This window comes from Tenrec ecaudatus, chromosome X (assembly GCF_050624435.1).
Source record: "Tenrec ecaudatus isolate mTenEca1 chromosome X, mTenEca1.hap1, whole genome shotgun sequence".
NCBI lineage: Eukaryota > Metazoa > Chordata > Mammalia > Afrosoricida > Tenrecidae > Tenrec > Tenrec ecaudatus.
Genome location: NC_134548.1, coordinates 3,124,065 through 3,137,988, shown reverse-complemented (window position 1 = coordinate 3,137,988; position 13,924 = coordinate 3,124,065).

Below are 13,924 nucleotides of genomic sequence, written 5' to 3'. Positions count from 1 at the left end.
AGGCACCGAGCCCCCTTTTATTCACCGTCGTGGGCGCCGGGCGGGCGGCCTTTGCGCGGGAACCGGCGTGTTGCAACTACGCAGCCTGTTGGTGCATCGGGCGCAGCGAGGACAGGCGGGAGCGCTTGTCCAGGGCAATGATTTAAATGAAGATTCGGATCATCCGTTTTGCTTTGCTGCCTGCATGGCTGTGCAGGGCGCCGAAGGTGTGAAGCATGACGTAGTATTTCCATTGGGGAAGATGAGTTTGCACCCCGAGACGGCAGGGATCCCAGGATCAGGAATATACCTCACCTGTCGGGTCAGCAGTGATCGAGGCAGAAGAAGCAAAATGTGGGTCGTGCAACTGAGAAGTGGATGGTAGCAAGTCATTCCGACCTGTGCACCCTCGTGCCCGGGGATTTGTGAAGGCCTCGTTGCTTTTCCAGGGAAGCAAGGAAAGATCTCAGAACCGTGGACATAGGACTCATCCTGGAAAGCTAGCTTTTTGTTTCGTTTTTGTAAAGACTTGCTAGGGGAAGGATATTTACATCAAGCAGCTTGAAAGCATCTGCTGGTTTATAGGCACAACGACACATACCTGAGCTTGATTGCTGGTGTCGGCAGTGTTCACACAGGGAGGTCACCACCACGACGCTCTGGTGTTGAATGCTATGTGTGTGTTGTGTCCAACGTCTTTCTCGTTCCCAGTGGCTCCTATGTCACCTTCATTGTCAGTCTCAATGGCAGTACTTCTTGAAAATCGACTTGGCATCTGTTCCTCAAGTATTGAACCATTCAAATATGGCTAAATCTTTCTTTGATTCTAGCCGACTTCTCCACCTTCATAATGCCTCTCCTTGTTTTTGTGTATCTTGAACCTGAACTCGAATTGTGTGCTCAGTCTTTCAAAACCTTACTGGGAAATTTTCGGGTGTGGATTACCATCTCAAAAAACACACTCTTTTGGGAAATAATTCTGCCCTTTTGGGAAAGTGCAAGGCCACGCAGCTGTGGGCTGTGGGAAAAATTTGGACTAGAAAGGAACGCAAGAACCAGGTGAAAGGAACCTCTTGGACCAGGAGTGCAGAACCAGCGTGCAGAGTGGACTGCAAAGAATCCTTAATATTGGCCAAAGCTGGCTTGTGGTTTCTGTTCACTCCCCCTAATAAACCTCCATCCTTGTGAGGATCCTGATTTGTCTGGTCATTGCGCTGATCATGCAACCCCGTAGACTGGAGGAGTGTTGAACAACTGGTGTCAGAAAAGTCAAGAGCAGGTTGGAGTGTGTGTGTGTGTATGTCTCACCTCTGCTTTGTGGCAATTCACCATTGTGAAAGTGTGAAGGGTGTGCAGCCAAAGGTCAGGTGTGCTCTGCAGTGTTTGCACACATCCACTAGGTAGGGTTGTGAGAGCCCAGAATTGGAGGGGGCTAGGGTGGGACTAATGTAGAGTTAGGAGGGGGTGAAGGGAGACATTGGACAGGGCAAGATATGACAAAATAATAATTTATGAATTATCAAGAATTCATCAGGGAGAGGGAAGGAATTGGAAAATGAGCTAATGCCAGGGGCTTATGTGGAGAGCAAATATTTTGAGAATTAGGGCAATGAATGTACAAATGTTCTGTACACAATTGATGTATGCATGGTTTGTGATAAGAGTTGTATGTGACCTAATAAAATGACTTAAAAAACAATTTAAATGGAATATAGAGGGCTAAGGAAAAAAACTGGGAAAGAAACGTTTTAAAATGTGGGAATTTCTCTCTTTTGAAGGACCCTCAATTTCCCATATATTTTAATAAAATTGTACAATAATTTTATAGCATAAGAATCAAAATGTGCTACTATATCATTCAGGCAATAACATTTCTTTGGTATTATGAAATGCCATTCTTATAAGAGACAATACATATGCATACTATACCTCTAGGTGCATATACGTTTTAAATGTAAGTTTTACCAAACTCATTGCCATCAGGTTAGCGACCGCAATGTGGGTTTCTGGGATTATAACTTTGTAGGAAGGGAATAAGCCTAGTCTTTTCCCGAGGACTTGCTGGATTTCCAACTACAGACCATGTGGATCACAGCCCAACATGGAAACCTACACCTCATTTGGGAATCCTGGATAACATTCAGTATTCTTAACATGTGTTGCGGTGAGACAGTGGGCCCCTAACTACAAGGTTTGTACTTCAAAGCCATCTTCCTTTCTGTGAGAGAAAGACAAGTCATTCAACTCCTATAAAGACTTCCTCAGTAGGCAATCCACAGCGGCAGTTTTGTCCTGTCTGACAGCATCTCTGTAAGTTGGAATTGCCTGGATAGCAGTATGTTGGCTTTGATTTAAAGCTGATACCTTGGTCATGCAAAGCAGGATCTGCTTACAGCACATACACACACACCCACACACACACACTATTAAACATTTGAGGTACAAACAAGGCGGCTGATGAACTTCATGGGGAAAAATTGAACAAAAACATAATGGAATGTTTCCGTAAAGTTATTAAACCACGTGCTACAGTGATTCATAATATCTAATGGTTGCTATTTTTTTGTGAATCAAAGACTGCTAATGATGATGCTCATTAAAGATTACTAGTAGATAAAAAAATTAAGTAAGACAAGTATTTAAAAACATCTCCAGAATGACGAGGGCAACAAATGTACAAATGTGCTTGACACGATGGATGGATGGATTGTGGTAAGAGTTGTACGAGACCTCAATAAAATGATTGAAAGAAAATTATCTCCAGTTTCAAAATAGGTTCATTTTTCTTTTTAAACATTTTATCAGGGGCTCATACAACTCTTTTTTAAAATTTTTAATTTTTATTTAATTTTATTTTTTTACAACTCTTATCACAATCCATAAATACATCAATTGTATAAAGCACATCTGTACATTCTTTGCCCTAATCATTTTCACAGCATTTGCTCTCCACTTAAGCCCTTTGTATCAGGTCCTCTTTTTTTCCCCCTCCCTCCCTGCTCTCCCTCCCTCATGAGCCCTCGATAATTTGTAGATTGTTATTTTGTCATATTTTGCCCTATCCGGAGTCTCCCTTCCCCCCCTTCTCTGCCATCCGTTTCCCAGGGAGGAGGTCACATGTGGATCCTTGTAATCAGTTCTCCCTTTCCAACCCACTCACCCTCCACTCTCCTAGCCTCGCCCCTCACACCCTTGGTCCTGAAGGTATCATCCACCCTGGATTCCCTGTGTCTCCAGCCCTCATATGTACCAGTGTACAGCCTCTGTCCTATCCAGCCCTGCAAGGTAGAATTCGGATCATGGTAGTTGGGGGGAGGAAGCATTTAGGAACTAGAGGAAAGCTGTGTTCTTCATCGGTACTACATCACATCCTGACTGACCCATCTCCTCCCCTTGACCCCTCTGTGACGGGATCTCCAGTGACTGACAAATGGGCTTTGTGTCTCCACTCTGCACTTCCCCCCTTCATTCACTGTGGTAAGATTATTTTATTGTTGTTCTGATGATGCCTTATACCTGATCCCTTCAACACCTCGTGGTCGCACAGACTGGTGTGCTTTCAAAATAGGGTTTTTTTTTTTTTTTTCAAAATAGGGTTTTATGAGAAACATTAAGCACAATCTGGGAGACTATTAGAGAGACTCAGCGATATAGGACACAAAACACAAGCAGCAATCAAATAGGAAAAGTGACCTCAGTTTCGAAAATATTGCTAACACCAGGAAGCATGCACTGCCCTCGGGTCATTGTGGCAAAGTGGAAAAAAAAAAAAGCAAAGTTGTGTGCTGAAGCCAAAATACACGTTGCAAGATGGCCAATGTAAGTGTGATTTTCTTCATATAATGCAAGGCTTTGAAACGAGATTACTTTTCCGGTGTGTCTCAACACAGCAGGTCCTACTATATCCACTGTCTGTCCTAAAATCGTTCCCAGTTTCTCAAGAAATACAATTGTGTACAGGTGATAGGCTGCACAATGAAAAAAAAAGAGAGAGAGCGGTGAACACTTCCCTGGGACTAAGCCACTGCGAGTCTTCCATTTCAGGGCTTCTGCATATGAACACAGGACCCCTGGTGATGGCTGTCATCTGCATAGTCAGCCGCTTAAAACCACCGGTGATAGCTCCATGGGAGAGAGACTGGGCTTTCTAGTCCCACGAAGTTACAGTCTCGGAAACCCATAGGGGGTTGCTAAAAGTCAGTGTTGACTTGATGGCAGGGAGTTTGGTTCGGGTTTTGAAAATGAAGAGACACGTTTACTGTCGTAATCTCAAAGTAAGACGTTCACACCACCAAGGAACAAATCTCTAAGTCACTTGTAAGGAGCCTGGAAGACGCTAAATCTGTAGTTGGAACACTGTGATGCTCCAGGTTTTTAATCCCTACAACCCCTTTCTTGTGGCTCTTCCAGCCCATTTCCACTAGCCCTGGCATTGGGGGAAGACAACCCACATTTTGCCCCCTAATCTACCCACCTTTCATAAACACCGTGGGAAAGTGTAGAGGCATTCCTCACGGTAATTACACACACAAGGACTAGGTGTGTTGCACTTACAGGCGACGGGGCTAGGTCTTTTGAGTGTGAGCAATGTGGGGAAGCCCTTAGTCATTCTGCACAGCGGGGGTGGGGTGGGGGGCTCCCTCTGTGCTAGGCTGCACCCTTCCGTCCTTAGCATTCTACACTGTAAACGAGGTCCTAGTTTTTTTTCTAAAAAGGATAAGGCTACAATTCAGGATGTCGACTAATACTGGAACTGCTCTTTGAGATTATTGCAGGAGGAATTGTGGCACTTCCAGGGGAGAGGTCGTAAAGATCAGAGGGGAGAGAAACCATTTACCTTGAGCCCCAGAAGTGAAAGCTTGGAGTCAGCTCTAAGGGGAAGCAGGATGGAAAGAATAGGAACAGAGAGATGAGATTGTCTTTAAGGAAGCCTACTGTGTTTCAGATTTATTTATTTTTTGTTCATTTCTTAACAGAGGGAATTCAGTTCCGGAGGCCCAGATTTATCAAAAGCTCAGGGAGTGGGATTCCATGAGATGAAAAGGAGGTAGAACAATTCTTAAAGTGGAAGGAAGGTGCACTGTAAAATAAACAGGACCATACCAGGGACACCCCTATTATAATGTGAGCGGGAAAAAAAAAGTTTTATTGCCGCAAAGTTGAAAGAATCCACTTCCTGTCATGAAAAATGAAGACTGTTCACTGTGTTCATGCATATTCTGAGCCTTCTGGTTGTTGCTTTGAGCTTGAAGCTGAAAAACCTATTGCAGGTTTTTTTAAATGTTTGTATAGCAGGTCTCAGTCTAGTGCATTGACAGGGAGTCCAGTTCTGTCAGGAATTCCCTGACTGAATCCAGGACTACCATCTTTAACATCCGTACAACCTTTGTAGGCATTTCCTCCTCTCACTGGTGTGTGGAGCAAACAGTTTGTCTTCCTCTGCTGAAATGCTCTGCTCCTACTTTTATCCCTCTTCCCGAAGTGGCCTCATGAGCTTCCAGACAAGATTGCCCTTGACTCCCAGATTTTGCAGCAATGAAATGGGCTGCAGGGATGTTGGTATTATATGTGGGAGAGAACTGGTAGGCATTTTTAGGGTACCACCTGGTGCTGTGGGCATGTGATTGATCAGTAATGGGAGAGCTTAAAATATGGGCCAAGGACCAGAGCCACAGATGAATCCTGCATTCCTGCTCTTTGTGATGTGTTCTTTGATTTTTCCATAGGTGGCTTTAAGATTCGGATGTGTGGGTGCACCTTTCTTAGGGGACTCGGAGTTACCTCCATATAGGTTTCTGAGATCAACCTTAGAGTGTCCGAGACTTCAAATCTTTACAGGGGAAGAGACCATCTTCTTTCTCCCCCTTGGGGCTGGTGTTTCAAGGCTGCCATGCTGTCCTTGTTTCTGCTGTTGGTCACCTGATGACGTGATTTTGTGAAGGATGTGTGGACTTATGTCTGCTGAGGCGAGCCGTGGTGATTGACGTACAGTTGCTTTTGACATCTAACGTGGTAGCTGATGTGACTCCCTTGTAGTGTGTCCTGCCTCAGCTGTGGGCTTTCTCACTGCCCTGCATTTGTCTGTCAATGAACCAGGCACAATGCCTGAGGAAAATGTGGGACTCCCATATTCACCAAACCAAAACCACACCACCGTCCAATCAATTCCTATTCCTGTTCATCGCAAACCTGCAGGGCAGCACAGAGCTGCTCTGGTGGCTCTCTGAGGCTGTGACTCTGGATGGAGGCGGAAAGAATCCTCTTTCTCCCAGGGTTTCTCACGGTTGACCTTGTGGATTTCAGTCTGACTGGTAACCCTGCACCACCTGGACTCCTGATCGAATGCATAGAAATATGTAATTTTCTAAAAGATTACACTGTGCATCAGATGGATCCCTGTCACCTCCTCATACCCTAGACTCGAAGACAGTGTGAGCCCAGTGGCCCTGGGGTTGCCAGTGTATGTGGGGGGCTTGCTCCTTCCGTGGTCGTTCACTAGGAAGCACCACGGGCTGAAGGAAAATCTGCCTTGATGGGACGTGAGGATCTACCTGTCGGCTCTTACCTCCATTTTCAAACAGTGGTAGACGCTAAAGATAAGTAAGACAGCGACTAATCAGTCAAACTTTCAGAGATTGTTTCCAGTGTTGGAAGTATCTGGGGTCTCAGTTAGAAGGTGGGGGTCTCAGTAATAAATGAATGTAGGCAAGAGGGGAGGCTGTTGGCTATACTCGACAGGTGACCTTGGTAGAAGACCGAGTTTGTGTCAGATGCTCTGAATTCTCAATATCCTTGAGGGCGGATGGCCTCAAACTTTATTCCTGTTCACATGGGATACTTGAAACTTTTCCCCGAATTGTTATGATTAATAATTACATTGGGAGGCTCTTATATATCTTATAACAATCCACAGTTCAGTTGTATGAAGCACACTAATGTGTATGTTGCCCTCCTCATTCTCCAAACATTTGCTTTCTGTTTGAGCCCCTGGTATCACCTCTTCCCTTTCCCTTATCTCCCCCACCCTCGTGATCCCTTGATCATTTATGTATTGTTATTGATGTTTTGTATCTCATTCTCCATTGTCTCCCTTCCTCCACGTTTCTGTTGGAGAGCATACCTGACACCTTGCTGATCCGGAACCTGTGTGATGTTTCAGGACTGGGAGCTCATGGAGGCTGTGACTCTGGTCTTTAACCAGGAAGAGTGGGCTTTGCTGAATCTTGCTCCGTGGAAACTCAGAAACCTGGCCTCAGTTACTAAGAATGCTATCAGCTGCGTGTGTGAATGCCTTTGTTTCAGGAAAAGATGTTCATAGACTTTTTTTTTTTTCAGTCTTTGGTCTGAGTAACAGCGAATTTTTTAATAAAACAGGCATTGTCACTTGGTCAGCAGAGCTGAGTTGTGCTGGTTTCAGGAAGAACTTAAAACTACATATAAAGCGAACTTTCACTTGTTTTCTGATTAAAAATCTTGAGGGGCTCGACGTGTTCCGACTATTAGGAGTAACCCCCTCCAAAAAATGTGGGGTTTTTCCTCCCAAAAGCTATGTATTTTATTTAAGTCTTTTTAAAAAAATATAAAATGACTTTATCATTAGGTTTTTGGAGCAGGTTATACCTTGATTCTTTGCTTCACGGGATGAAAAAATTCACGCTGAAGCACACTTGTGAACCAATTTGGTTTTTGAAGGACAGGACAAGCTTCAGGTGTTACGGTATCAATAGGGGTACACTCTATTTCTGGACAGTGTGCCAAGGCCTGCTGATGCTGCCTGGCATTCACCACTGGCCACGAGACAGCCACGTGGGAAACAACACCCACACGTGTGGAACTTGGCGGGGGGGGGAATCTTGGGAAACCAGACACCCAAGAACCCTAGAGACTAAGAAGCTAAGGGCCCTGACTGGGCCTGGAGCGGGTGCATGGGAGCCCCAGCAGGGGAAGGAGACCCTCACCTTCACCTGCCTCTGACCAGGAGCAGGGTCAGAGAGAGAGGCCTTCCCACAGCCAAGCTATTTCAAACCTCTGGTTGGGGAGGCGTCATTGAAGGTGTTGGTTGACCCCCATTGTCTGAGGTGGGCCCACCTGTGTGGTATAACTAAGGTGGGTGTGTCCAGGGTGTTGGGTTTACCTGGCTCTAGGGGGCTTTTGTCTGTGCATGCTCAGTGTGGGGTCTGCATAGGTGTTGAATGGTTTGCCTGATTTCTTCCCAGCCTCCTCTATGGGGACTTTGGGAGGCAGGGAAGGGACATTCTCTCCTCCCCCCCCCCTCCCCGCGTCCCTAAATCCTGCTGCCTAACACTTAACACCTTCAAGGTCCTCTCAGCTATGCATAGTACACCTGTCAAGTCTGTGGTTCCATTCATGGGAACCTTTCTCAAACTCGTCTGGCTGGATGGCTGGATGCCCCTCCCTTGTTCTCCTTCACCTCTTCTGTGTTGTCCAAACGCTGTCCTTTCACGTCCCTCTTCATGGGAGGAAAGAACAAGAAGTCATAGGGTGCGAGGTCAGGTGAATCAGGTGCGGCCAAGAGAGGCATGCTGTTCGTAGTGCCAAAAACTGGGCTCCCTGAGACGGCAGCATGGCCAGGGGCATTGTTGAAATGCGAAAACCAATCCCCTGTCTGCCCCAAACCAGGCCTTTTTTATCACACACTATTGGGCCACCTTTTCAGAGCCTCTGAATCAGCAGTTCTCAGCTTGTGGGTCGTGAACTCTGTGGGGGTCGAATGACCTTTCACAGGGTCGCCCAATTCATAGCAGTAGCAAAATGACAGGGATGACGTAGCAGCAAAAATAATTTTATGGTTGGGGGTCACCACAGCATGAGGAACGGTGTGCAAGGTCTTGGCATTGGGAAGGTTGGGAACCACTGCCTTGGGAGCTCAGGGATAAGAAAACTGGGCAGGGGGGAAAGTGCCCCGCGCTCCAGGTGATGGGCTCCCAAGTGTGAAAACATTTTAAATGGCCAAATATGTGAACACAGTGTTTCAGTGAAGGCTCAGATCATGAAGATTTTGTTTTTCTTCAAGTTATCTTTCACTACTAAGTCTACGTTTCATTTCACATTCACATTATCCGTGAATCAGAATCCATCAGATGTCAGTGAGAGCTAGTGAGGAATTAAAAGAAAAAACACAAAAAAATCAGTTCCGGTGGGAGAGCTTTAGTCTATAAAGTGAATATGTGTGGAGAGCAAATGCTTTGAAAATGAGGCCAAGGAATGTACAGATGTGCTTTATACAGTTGATGTCTGTATATGTATGGATTGTGATAAGAGTTGTATGAACCCCTAATAAAATGTTTTTTAAAAAGTGAATATGTGGGTGAGGTTCAGATAAGAAATGAACTGTTGAATCCCATGGATCCAAGTTTAAGCACTCTGCGTTCCTGGAAATGTAACCCAGGTGCATCATACAGAATCCAGAATGGAAACGGAAGTCTGTCTTTGTTCCCTCCTCCAGTGGGGTGCAGTTCCGGTTTCAGTGTCTGCAGGGAGCCAGCTCTCCCATGTGGTGTCCCCACCCCCGCAGAGTCCTCTGGACTCAGCGAGGGGCAGGTTGTCCCATGGCGATGGTGGATGTGAGGATTCGCATCATGAGTTTAGATAGCTGCCTGTGTGGGGGGCGCGTCGGGTGTGGACAATGAAGTCATAGTACATCAATTGGGGAAAATGAGTTTGCTGAACCCGAGGCAGCAGGAACCCTGGGCGAGCTCTGCTTCCCCGCAGGTCAGCGATGACGGGTAGAGGAGACAGTACATGAGGCGTACTCCGAGGGAACCCCAATTGAGAAGTCAATGGCAGCATGTCGTTCAGAACCCTGCTTCCTACTGGCTGGGGTGTTATGGAGGTCAGGGGACATCCACCAACGGACATCAATTAACTTCCATGCTGTAAACGAGTTATGTAAATGACCACCCTTGTCGAATGGTGTTGGGCAGGACCTTCTGTACAATATCAGGAAGACAGTGCGGAGGCCTAGCCGGGGAGGTAGGTGGTGGGTGAGGAAGAGAGCTGGAGGGTGGGGTGTAAATGGCTCTAAGGCAGTGGTTCTCAATCTTCCTAATGCCATGACCCTCTCATACAGTTCCTCATGTTGTGACCTGCCACACGCACCCATAAGAATATTTTCTTTCCTCCTTTATAACTGTAATTTTGCTACTGTTATGAATCTGGCAGCCCCTGGTTATTGGAACCCCAAAGGGGTCTTGACCCACGGGTTTAGAACCGCTGTTCGAAGGGCATCCACTGACAGCAGATAAACTCCCTGATTCACAGGCCGGACAGAGCAGGGGCTGCTTCTCTGACGGTAATGTCAGTGTGGATAAGACAGCGTCTTGTGAAAAGTGGATTTAGATGCAGGAGGCCCAGGGTGAAGTTTCACACCTTACAGAGTAAACAAGCTCATACACTATAGAGAGTAGGGCTGGAAATCTGTTTGGGAACGGATAGTGGAACTACTTTTTGAGATTATTACAAAAGGAGTTACGTCGTTTATAGGAGAGACCTAGGTGTAAAGACAAGATGAGAGGGAAAAAACATTTGCTGAGACCCAGGAATGAAAGCCTTGGAGTTAATTGAAGCTTACTATTTATCAGAGCTTTTCTTCATTGATAGATGATCAGAGTTTTCAGAAGACCCTCCCAGATTTCTCAGAAAGCTTAGGGAACCGGGTGCCATGGTAGGAAAAACAGACAGAAAAACCCTTGAAGCGGGAGAAAGAAATGTGAGTTGCAAAGTAAGCAAGAAATTATCAGTAAGGTCCCCGTGATAATGTTTGATTGAAAGAACGTTTCATGGCAGCGAAGGTGAAGGAATTTAACTTCCTGTGATGAAAAATGAGACTGTACCGTTTACTCTGCATACTGGAGCATGGTTTGACAATTATATACATACCCTCTGCTTGAAGCTAAAAACCTATCACTCCTTTTTTAAACTGTTTGTTGTTGTTATGTCTTGATTGCAGGTTTCAGTGTTGTGCATTGACGAGGAAGACACACCAGTGAGCTAGGGACCCAGGATTACCATCTTGTACATCCATACAAACTTTGGAAGGATTTGAACCCCTCTCACTGGTGTGGGGACCAAACCTATGTCATCATCCTCTGCTGGAGTGCTCTGCTTCTATTCCAATCCCTCCTCCTGAAGTGACCTCATGAGCTTAAAGCCGAGATTGCCCTTGACTCCCAGATTTTGCAAGAAGGATATGGTGAGTTCTGTAGGTAACGGGGATGTTGGTCCCCTCAGTGGGAGAGAACCGTTAGGCTTTCCCCCTTTTATGGGGGGTGGGGAAGCGGGAACTTCAGTGTCCTGTGGGCTTAAATCTTGACTGGAATAGAGATGATCATCTTTCTCCCTCAATGGGACTTGTGAGTTTCAAAGAACAGCATGTGGCCCTTGACTGTGCTTTTTTCTAGGGGGGGGGGGGCATCTGTCCCCTTCCCCTAACCCCTCGCACTGGCAAGGAACTCACCTCAGCAACCCCCCACCTCCACCTGCTGTCCCAAATCGCTGCCGGGGGCCCAGGGGCTCTGCAGGTGAAAAGGGGCAACTGGGCCCCCAGCGAGGGAGGCCAAGTGTCTCCCTGGTTCACAGCCACTCACCCTGGTGACTCAGAGAGCCATGGCTTCCTCTTCCCCAGGCAGGAATTCCGAGGGAAAACGCAGAAGGCGGCAGCCCCAGGCACGTTGGGGACCAGAAGCGCCTATGGAGGGTGTGTGGGATGATGTTTGTGGAAGTCCTTGTGACTCATTAGCTTACAATTGCTTTTTAAATTTGAAGTGGGGAGCTCAGGGGGTTCTCTAGTTACTGTATGTCCCGTCTCAACCGTGCACTTTCTCACTGCTCTACATTTGTCTCTCTGTGAACAAGACACACAGATGAGAAAAAAATAGACGCTTCCCGTGTAAATCTAAACAAAACCAACACTACCATGTCATCTATTGCTGCAAACCTGTAGGGCTCTCGTGGGTTTTTGAGATTATGACTCTTTTTGGAAGGAGAAATCCTCATCGTTCTTCCGTGGGGCTGCTGGTGATTTCTCACTGTTGACCTTGTGGATTTCAGCCCAATTAGTAAACAGTGCAGTACAGGGATTCAGCAAATGTATAGAAATACGCAATTTCCCCAAAGATATTTTTCATCAGCTGGATCTCTGTCACCTTATCCCCTAGACTGGAAGAAAGTATGAGCACCCTGGGCCTTGGGTTGCCTGTTGGTGCCAGGGGAGGACCTTGGTCCTTCCTTAGTTTTTAGGAACAACAATGATGGACTGAAGAAAACCCTGCCGTTCTGCATGCATAGGAAGGGGGGGAGGTGTCTAAATGGTTGGCTTTTATCTGTTTCACACAGTGCTAGACTCTAAAGACATTTAAGGCAGTAGTTGTAATCGCTCAAACTGTAAGAGTGTTTCCATGTGGTGGAAGACTGAGACAAGGCGGGGTCTCAGTAAGAAAGTGAACTTAGGGAGGAGATTCCGCTGTTGGCTGTACTCCAGGTGACCTTGGTAGAAGACAGAGGCTTGGAATTTATGCTCTGAATTCCCAATATCTGCGAGGCTGATGGCCTCAAACTTTATTCCTGTTCATACTGGATACCTGACACCTTGCTGATCCAGACTCTGATGTTTCAGGACTGGGAGCTCATTGAGGCCGTGGCTGTGGTCTTTGGCCAGGAAGAGTGGGCGATGCTGGATCTTGCTCAGCGGAAACTCTACAGAGATGTGATGGAGGAAACTCTGAGAAACCTGGCCACCGTAGGTAAGAAGGCCATCTACATCGTGTGTGTGTGTGTGTGTGTGTGTGTGTGTGTGTGTGTGTGTGTGTGTGAGAGAGAGAGAATACTGAAAGAAAATATTTCCAAGGCTTCAGTATTTGCTCCAAAGAACAGACTGTATCCTTTAATAAAACACACATCTCCAGTGGGTCTGTGGAGCTCATATATCCTGGTTTCATGATTATAAAACTAGGTAGAAAATGAGGTATCAGCTGTTTTGTGATTAAACACCTTAAAACCTCCCAGTTCTCCAACGGGAGATTGTCTGCAAGGCTCCTTTCCAGTGATTCCAAGATTTGTTCCTTGGTAGTTCCGAGGTTTATTTTTTTAATATTTGTTTTATGATTATGACAGTAAATTTATCTTCGGTTCATATTCCAAATCACATCCACTGCCTTCAAGGCAATACTGACCTTTGCCTGCCATCTGTGTGTATCTGAGACTGTAACTGTTAATGGGATGAGGAAGCCCAGTCTTTGTCCCACGGGGCTACTGGTGGTTGTAAATTGCTGACTATGCAAATCCGTCCAGAGTATAAACACTCCACCACTGGGGGCTCCTTTGTTGTGTTAGAAGCCCTCAAATGGAAGATAGTGGCTTAGTCCCAGGGAACTGGTCACTCCTCTCAGTTTCAAGATGTACCAGGTCCCTTCTACACTATTGTATTCATTGAGAAACAGCCGCCAACAGTGGATGTAGGATTCACGTAGGAACACTATGTTGAGACACACCAGAAAGCTAATATGGTGTGAGAGACTTGTATTATGTGAAGAAAATTACACTTAAATTGAACATCTTGAAAGTATTTTGGGGGGAATAAAAAGAAATTATTTTGGTTTCAGGGTACAACTTTTTCATATTTTACTTTACCAAAATAATTGGATTCTAGTATGTGATTCCTGATGTTAGCAATGTTTTCTCAGCTGGGGGTCACTTGGCATCTTGCTCCAATTTGATTATTACTTGTATCTTGTGTAATAAATATACGTACATTTTATTTAGTTATTTATTATTTTTTAATTAAATATTTTATTAGGGACTCATACAACTCTTATCACAATCCATACATATACATACATCAATTGTATAAAGATATGTACGTTTTTAAATATTGTTTTTTAACATTATTTTATTGGGGATCATACAACTCTTATCACATCCATCCGTA